The sequence below is a fragment of the Bacillus rossius genome, chromosome 1 (genome assembly GCF_032445375.1).
Source record: "Bacillus rossius redtenbacheri isolate Brsri chromosome 1, Brsri_v3, whole genome shotgun sequence".
NCBI lineage: Eukaryota > Metazoa > Arthropoda > Insecta > Phasmatodea > Bacillidae > Bacillus > Bacillus rossius.
This window is the reverse complement of record NC_086330.1, coordinates 22879051-22889135: the sequence shown is the minus strand read 5'-3', so window position 1 is coordinate 22889135 and position 10085 is coordinate 22879051. Positions and strand designations below refer to the sequence as shown.

General features: G+C 35.9%; 1 protein-coding gene across 3 annotated transcripts in view; it reads right to left on the bottom strand.

Moving 5' to 3' along the window:
* The window catches only part of LOC134533033 (WD repeat-containing protein 20), a 37248-nt gene that overhangs the window by 9260 nt on the left and 17903 nt on the right, over positions 1–10085 (bottom strand). The window lies entirely within an intron of this gene.

The following is a 10085-nucleotide window of genomic DNA, read 5'->3' as shown; positions in this document are numbered from 1 at the left end:
TCTGTGTGTCCATCTATGTGTGTGTATGTATCTGTATGTGTGTCTCTCTCTGTCTGTCTGCGTGTGTACATATATATATTTTTTCCAGTGCAACAGCTGTGCCGCTAAATGACGTGAACACTAGCACGGTGGAAACCATCACGAGCATCAGCGGTGACTTTCTGGACGATACCGTCCCTTCTGGCTTGCACGCGAGCACTTCCGCCCTTCGCTGTTCTGCTGTGAAGGGCGTAAGGGAGAAGCGCACATCCGACAGCAGCACGGCACGCTCGAGTGGCCACGTTCAAGATGTCGTGAAAGTAGACGTTGAACCAGGCACAGCATTTCCACGTCAAGTCAACAACGTAACTTTCCCTAGATTTGCAGAAGAGACTTCCAATGCGGGGACACAGCTAACATAGTGCGACAAAACAACTACGTCATATGGGACAGTAAACATTATGCCCTATATTTTAATGTGGTGTCATTAGGCAGTATTGGTCAAATTATGCCGATTATATCCTAGTGACATCTAGAACTGAACTTAAATGAAAAAAATAAGGTAGTTGGTAAACAACTTAAAATTAAAGAATGACAATAACACCACCATGTATTTCACAAACTGATGCAACATCAAATATTTTAAATGGCTTATAATAGTTCCAAGAAGTTAATGGGCTTAGTTTGTATTAGTAGAAGTTGAGGCAAAAGAGGGAAGCAGTGAACTTTCCAATAAAAAGCCAGTGATGAACACATGAGTGTTACTGTGTCCTAGCTTACTGGCAGTCTCATTTGGCAGCATGTAGTACTGCAGACCAACACAGATAGATTTGGATTCTGGATTAGTATGGATGTAACTAACTAAGACTGACTACATAAAATCTATGTAAAATTGTACCCAATACAATTTAAAATTTATTGGAAATAAAATGAGGAACTAGATTTTGTAACTGATTAAAACCTTTAAGCTTAAATCAATTTTTAATTTTCTGCACGTTTGTTCAATTTACTTAAGAATTTTTCAAGTTGTGGTTAAGATTTTACATGGGCCAACATACCTTTATGATTTTTGTATTCATAGCCTTTCCCAATGATTGTAGTCAATGGTCATAATATAGACAAACCAACTACATTTATCAGAAAAAAATATTGATCCAGAACTTTTGCTGGTTGCTTAATCTCATCCCACACCATGCTCATTTTCTGCTCTAACTTCTGTTATACTCATGAAAATAAAAATATGCATAAAAGTTTGTGTGTATAGCAGAATATAACTCCATACACACAATTGCTATAATGCCAACAGAAAACCAGCCGAAGAAGTTGCCGACCAAAGCAAGCATATCTGGGAAAGATAATCATGTTGCCAATTTAACCAAAAACTGAGAGAAAAAATTGTGAAAATTGCAGCTGTTTATGTTAAAAATTATGTTACCTTGTAAATTATTATTTTTTTAAATATTGTAACTTCTATATATCATTTGTAAAAATATATAATAAAGTTGCTTTAGTATTTAAAAACAAATACAGAGCAATTTTGAAACTAATGAGATGTATTTTTTATTGGTAGGTTAGTTTCAAAATCTAGTAATTTAAGGGGGTACCACCCATTTCAGGTCAAGATTTTATATTTACAGTAATTACAGATAAACGTTAAGACTTTTTCAATTGTTTAACTTTCACGAAATTAAAAATATATACAGCGCATACTTTTTGCATAATTAGCTGCCAAAATTACATTATTAACGTTTTTGGGTTTTACAAATAAGGAGAATTTAATTTATTGCAGAATTGAAACTTCGTAGGTTTAACTGCAATGCCACTGGCTACTTCAAGAAATGGTTTGAATTTCTTCCAGAAAATATTAATTAATTTTACCAGGCATTCCAAAATTCTCAAATTTGTTACGATTTAGACAGCCACGAAACATGAAATGAGTTTTTGTGATAGAAATGCAAACTATATCATGAAGTAGCCAGTGGCATTGCAGTTAAACCTAAAAAGTTTCAGTTCTGCAATAAATTAAATTCTCCTTCTTTGTACAACCCAAAAAAGTTAAAAATGTGACTTTGGCAACTAATTATGAAAAAAGCATTTGCTGTATAATTTTTTTCATTTCGTGAAAGTTAAACAATTTAAAAAGTCTCAAAGTTGATCAGTGATTAATATAAATATAAAATCATGACGAAATGGGAGGCACGCCCTTAAACTTTAAAGGATACAAGGGAAATTGGGTTTGCTTTAGTGTACTTTATTTATGATATATTTATAATATTACATTAATCAGACAGTTCATCTAGATAATTCACCATATTAATTGTGTAAATTTCATTGTTATAGTAAAATAAATGCTACTGATTCACTTATGTTTTATATGTTACTTGATTACTAATTTACTTTGGTGAATTGTTACTAACAATTTGTGTAACCCAGTGAGGCAAAGAAACCTGCAGTTTGCACAATAAACTTAAATCTAAAGTGAAAAAAAAAACATCTCAAATTTTTATTTAGGCTAACAAGGTGTGGGTTTCTATGAAGTGTTTGTTTATTTATTAATAATTTATAGACATTTGATCCTAAGAAACTGAAGTTTTGATTAGGGAATTAATTTGTGTAAATTATATGTGAACATATAATTTAATTTTATGTAAAAATATATCTACCTAGTATGAAATTAAAAAAATGGTCTGAGCTATGTATTTAATAATATTATAATGATAAACAAAATGTATTAATACATATTTTCTTAAAACACTGTATGTATAATCCAGTAATCTATTGTTTAAAACAAATAAAAATTTTTTTGCAGTGATGAGGTTTTGAACCACTTCAAAAATGACCCTTGGAATACCACAACCACATGCTATACCACTACGCTGCAGACACTTACATGCTTTGTGGTTGAAGACTAACACTTTAACACATTTTCATTACAAATTTTAAAACTTGCGATTACTTCTTTTTACTATATAGGACTTGACGTTGACCGGGGCTACGCCCTCCCTGAGCCCGATGTGCCTCACGCCGTCACCACCCCGCTCCTCCCACCACCACACTCTATTTCAAACCTCCCGCCCCGTGTGCAGGTGTGTGTGCGTGTGAGGCTGCTGACAAGAGGCGAGAGTAGAGTCTGAGCCACGACCCCTTTTATTTTATCATTCAATTTTAATGTTTACGTAATTGCTACCTGTCTTCTTTAAATAATATTCCCTAAGGATTATGTTTGCAGTGCTAGTTGGTAAGGACGGCGCAGCGCCCCACGCGGCAGGCAATGGAACTACCCGCACCAGTTTGAACCATAATCCCAATTAAAATAATTAATACTCGACATAAATAATTAAGGAAACCTTGTTATAATTTTATTATAGAATTTTAGTGTATTTGTTTTAGTTAAATAAGTGGTAATAAATAACAGGAGAGACTAACGGTAAATCCAGCGCTTTCCAGTCGCCATGCTGCCCTGGCCTCTTCAGTCGCTTCCGTTCATCACCCAGGGTAGGATGCTTGGTGAGCACCGCGCAACTTCATATTTTTCTTAATCAACTTATCTCTTAACATCCGCCGGACTTTTTATAATTCTTAAAACCTTTTCGTATCTGCAAGGCCTACTCCGGATGGCCGACTCATTTTAATAAATATTTAAGTTCATTTCGAACATTTAACCACGAACCGCATTCTAAACTCACGAGGCCAGGCCACGAGGTGATCTGGTCAGCCTGTAAACTGATTCTTTCCCGCCGTTGGAGTTATTAACAGTTTCATTGAGTGTATGTATATGTAGCGCAATTGGAGACGTGTTGTAACGCTGCTGGAATAAAAGGAGTACGTCGAACTTGTGATTTTTAGTCGAGTGACCACGTGTCCCTGCTCCTGAACCTCGAGGCGTGTGGGACGCCTGAAGAGCCCACTGTAACAATATCGCGTGCTAAGGGAACCGAGCCTAGCCCTACACGGGTCACGTCACGCCCTGAAGAGAGTCTCCGCCGGGTCCACGTGGCCACATCACGTGGTGGCGTCCACGCTGACATTTAATTTGTTCGTTCCCTTACATCCCTAGTACAACAGACTATATAGGGATTTATATTGCCACCATCTTGAGACAGCAGAAAAATAGAACATGTTCTACTACAGTTTTGGATATGACTTAGGGTATGAAACTTATATACCCAGAGCCAGACCCCTTGGAGGGTGCTGAAATGTTACCATGAGAGCAGGCATGCCAACAGAAAATAGGTATGAAAACTGCTAAGGAAATGGGTATTGTGTGGGGCTGGCTTTAGACATGCAACACAACAATCATTACCATTTATGCTTACAGTTGAAATATATATTTTTTTTCCTTACCGCCAAGAGCTTTACAATTCACCCAAAAATAATGCAATTATTTTATCAAAACTACTAAAACTACAAGTGGGGGTCACATAATCACAAAATTGTATCCTGCCAATGGAACAATGTGAATTAACAGCAGTACGAACAGCTTAATGTTCTGCATCTTAACCTCAACCAATTTAGACTGCTGTTAATCACTACCTCCTGAACCTCCACTTTGTTGAAGAACTATATGCTCTGTCTGTAAACTGTATCCCTTATGTCACTTTTCTGCTCTTGTTTATGATTGCTTTTGAACTACAGCCATTTAACTACACTTTATTCTTGCTGACCCTCGCTGTTTCAAAAAAAGGCCACGTGAATCACTCTGCTAACGAAAGCTCTAGAAAATACTGTATAAATTTACTACATACTCTAAATAATTTTCAAGTGGTATGAATTTGAATTGTGATTTCCACTCCATAAGTCATTTTCATAAACTTATAATCAAAAAGTTTGGGGTCACATCATAAGTAGCTAGAAGTTGCATTATTTCCAGATAAATAATGTATATGCTGACACATATCAAGTCTCACATAGTGGAGCTTCATTATAAAGTACTTTAAAAGATTTCTCACATTAATTACCACAGCAAGTCTCTGGTGTCAATAACTCAAAATAAATTTGTTCATAAAACTACACACATTAAAAAATAAAACATTGAATTAGTCATCACCTAACTACAGTATTTAATAATAATAATAAAAAAAAACAGTTGAACATTCCTACCTTGGAAAATCATTATTCTTAAAAATATACACTAGAGAGCTCATAAATTTTGTTTTCAGTATACTTGACTTGATTCACTGCTGACCTGAAACCCATCTTAACTTTTAAATGTACAGAAAGAGAACACTGTATACTACTACTAGTAACTTTAGAATGTTTCTCAAATATATTATCCTTATCACACACAAGGCTTTTGCTACTTGACTATGATAATCACTTGGTAAAATATTAATTGAACTACTTCCTCTGATAAAATTTGCAATTTTAACACAACCATGCTAAATAAAAAGTAAATTTATCTCATTTTGTTACACTGAACACACAAAAACTAAATGGTATACGTACCCTTGCTGTGTTGATAATCTAACCATCGGTCTCTCGCTCACTCACCATTTGTAACCACTTGAAATTTGTGGAGCTGACTCAGGTACATGTACACAACCCTTTCAGAGATCCAAACAGTTTTATTGCGACTACTTAGAATAATTGTGAAATTTTTTTTTATAGATGCTATTCTGCATAAACTTCAGTAGATTATTTTAACACAAACTGCACTACAAGTAATAGGTTAAGTAGTTTCTTTGATACTACCGATTCTTTATTGATGATCAGAGTTAAAAATCTTCTAACTTTAGCTTACAGTTACAGTTATGAAATGCTGAGTACCTAACACAACTATCCAAATAAGTTAAAACTAATTTTGGATAAAACATGGGTCCTAAAAATTTATTATAAATGAATGTAAGCCTGTGATTTCATCAGGGAAATGATTAACAAGGTCGTATGTAACATACAATTACATGCCGCAACACACTGTTCTGCATGGGAATGAGTAACTGCTTGAAATGAAGAAAATTGGAAACACTTCAAGCAACGACACAAAATGTGTGCGCTTCCCAGACCAAAACAAGCTGCCCTCCAGGTAGTTAACACGTAAAATGTGCCATTCTCAACTTTTACAAAATGCAGTTTTATGTCCTAATAATTTCTGTAAATAAGAGTGCAAACTGCCAAACCATTAAAAACAAGGAGGGGGGGGTGGGGAGGAATTACTATGATGTACATAAGCAGTATTAAAATTGTACCCTCTTACTAAATAGGGCATCAGTAGGAGCAGGCACTTTTTTTGCGAAAAAAAATCTGAATGCCAAGGAATGCTCGAACCAGCAGTTTCTTCCTTATTGGCGGCAGTCTGCGAGAGAGGTCGTTGCGTTATTTGACCCAGCCACTCAAGATGCGTTTGCTTTCACACTTAATTACAGAGACTGGTGGCATAACGATCGACAAGTACCTGAAAGAGACTCACCCAATCACAAAACAAAATGATGCTACAGTGTTTTAACTTTCAGATAGTTTCTGAATATTTTCGTAAAATATTTAAGTAAATAGGGCATCCGTAGTGCAGTTTCCCAGCTGCTTCATCAGCACTCAATTCTCAGTAAAAATAAAACTTGGACTTTCGCTCTGTGAGAAACATAGTAGGTGCTGCACTGGTATGTGGGTTTTCTCTGGGTGCTTCTTCTCAGCCCTCACGTTGTAATTCCATCACTGCGTCATTGAAAGGGACTCATTTATCACGATTAGGGACTAGATTTTATGATTTTATTTCCAGGTCAATTTCATTTTTAAAACAGGAGATTTTTATTACTATTGTTTTTGTATACATTGTCTTTATTCATAAAAACAGTGTATTATTTAAAAAGTATAACACGAAAATATTTCTTAATACCTATTTCACCAAAATAGTCTCTTTTTAACTAACAAATGATGCACTTAAAACAGCATTAGTAATAACAAAATAATACATATAAAAAAAAAATTTAAATCAGTAAAATTTGTGCCAAAAAATGTGCCAAAATCATTAATGTCAAAATGAATAATTACTAATAAAGGGATGTAAACTCAAACACAGTATTAATTATTTTCTATTCTATTTAGTTGATAAATTTTAGTACAATACTTGCATTAAGTAAATTACATTAATTTAATTGTTGCAGTTAAAGTTACATTTTGTGAAATAGCTGTTATTTGTTACACTTTGGTGCTAAATTTCATTTTTTGTATTTCGGTGATGTGCGTTTTATTGGCACGCTTTGCGATGTTAGTTCTATTTTATCGCAATCCACCTTATAATCTTGTCCCTCTGGCACACGGCAGACTCCTAATGGCTCCTGAATAAGGTCCACCGCTGAACCGATGTGGCTTGACCTCGGGCTTACCCCCACATGTTATTTTCCTTATTTCAAACTAGCCGAACCCGCCCGCTTCGCTGGACGTGAAATATGGTAACTGCATTGAAGGCAAATAATTAAGTAATGACTGTTATACGCAAGAACCCATTAAAATTCGTATAGTAGTGAACACCGCGTATGAACAGACAGACGGACAGAAAAAGAACTACTGTTTTATTATAGTAAGATAGATAGATTATTCTTACATGTTCGCATCCATGCAGTATATGAAAAATCCTATAACTATACGAAGCTGCTGCCCACGACTTTTTCCGCATGGAATTTTGTATTATCTTGCACCATTTATAAATTTGAACATTATAACATAACAGTTGATACAGTTGTAGTAGTTTTCGTATGTTCACAAATGATAATTTATCTCACCTCTATTTCAGTTTTGCAATAAAAATATGTTACTACCTACATTTTGGGTAAATATGTTTCTACTTTCAAATGTAATGTCGGGAAGACACTTCATAAAATTTCTTTGTAAACCACATTTACTGTTTTCCCGTCTTGAGCTAGAATGTAAAGATTGTCTGCATTACTGACCCGCGAGCTAGCCACATACATCTGGCCGTGGTAAAAACAATCAGACCTTAAGTCGACACCAGCTGCCTTAAGGCTCTGACCCTGAGACTTATTTATTGTCATCACGAAACAAACTGCTACTGGAAACTGTGTGCGCTTGAACCCGAACGGGAAGTTATTCGGGATGATCGGTATGCGTGATATGAAAACAGTTTCACCTGAGCCACATCCAGTGTCAGGTTCCATTGCACAATTTTGGGGGAGTAAGGTTCCTCAGAAGCATTATTGGAACACCGACTTTGAGAACAATTTTGTGAACAGGAAGACCACTTGCAGTGAGAGAACTCAAAAACTCAATTGGATAATTAGTGGCGTCATCCTGATTAAGGACGCTGTTAAACGATGTGTAAACCACTTCAGCCCCATTCAATTCGTTAAAAAAATTTTCATTGATTGCAGCAGCTTGGTCATTTCTTGAAGTGAGTATGGCACGTTCACATAACCACGTACGTATGTTCCTGATGTTGTATGTTTGACAGATCCCCGAATACCGAACGCATGAGTTCGTCTTCCGAAGATACGACTCTGGCAAGTATTTCTGGAAGCGTCACCTGACCGTGTTGCTCAGGGAGGGCACCTTCTCCAACTTTTAATAGAACACTGGAAAATTCTTGCGCATGAGAATTAGTCCCTCGACTTGCAACTGGTAGAGTTTGCCGAAAATCTCCAGAAAAGAGTAGTGTGACATTCCCCATGGGCCTTTCATTGCGCTTAATGTCCCGTAGTGTCCTGTCCACAGCTTCAACTGCTTTTTTATTCGCCATCGTGCATTCATCCAAAACGATTAGAGAGCAATCTTGTAACACTTTTGCCATATCACAATTTCTTGTTATCGAACATGTTGGTGATTCATTAGTGTCTATGAGAGCAGATTTTCATGAAATAAATCATTCAGCGATAAAAGCTGTTTATTTAATTAAGCGGATGGCTTCGCCCCAAGGAGAAAATTGACGTGGCGAGACCTCGTGGACATAGAGAAATGACACCCACTCACTATTTATCTGTCTATGAAACATGATTTTTTTATGCAATTTAAATTGTAATATACAAAAAGGGTATTGAAAATTGAAACAAATATGGCGACACTACAAACTGTCAGGATCTGTATTTTTTTCTTACTCTCTACTTATTTCCTTACAATAGCAAAACTTAATGGCTTCTTATAATGATTATATTGTATGTCATAAAATTAAGATTTCTTTTCTTTCCTTGAGCCGATTTTGATGAAATAAAGCTTATATTTCTTTCCCTGCTACGCTCAAGTAAACTTGAAAACCACATTAAAATTTGTATAGTAGTTTTGTAGAACACCGCGTACAAACAGACAAACAGACAGACAGACAGAAAAAAAAACTACTGTTTTATTATAGTATAGATTACAATTAAGAAGAAAAACAGGAAAAAAAAATACAAAAATTAACGTGGCAGAGTGCTCCTACAGTTTACACCTTCAGATATTTAACTTGCTTCAGCACCAGAGACTGTAAGAAACTGACGACATCTAAAAATACTTCTTGAATGAATGAATGAATGAATGTGTGAATGAATGGTTGAACAAAGAGTTGACGTGGAGTACTGACGATGGACAGAGGGGAAACGGGAGCACCTCCCAAACATCACCCACGTTTTCCTCTTGCGAAAAAATCAGGGCCAGACACTGCCACGCATCAAACCTGGATTGACACTGAGAGATCATCAGAGATGAAGAGAGGGGTGCCTCAATGAGATGGAGCAGCAACAGAATGAAACCTTATTACCGTGTTTTCTCGCATAATCTCGCACTTTTTATGCTAAATTCAAGCTAGAAAAGTAGGGTTGCGACGATTATGCAGAAAAAATTATTTTTTTGCTGGATAAAGTTATTCATAAAAACAAAACCAATTCATGGAAAGTACCTACGTTTATTTAAAACGTGAAGTATAAAAGAGCACGCCAAACTATTTAAATTAATAAGTCATTCAACAAAAAACTTTCAACTTTAAATAGAAAAACAAAATCTGTGATCCAAATGCAAGCCGAACAAATGCGTAACTATCGCCACAGTAAGTACACACTCCACGAAAGAGAGCAGGCCATCAAATGTAGTTAACTCGGCACTCAACAGAGAGCGCGCGTTGTATGCACTCGGCGAGATATCGATATTCGTCTATGTGTGCACGCTCTATACGGGAAGCAACATAACCA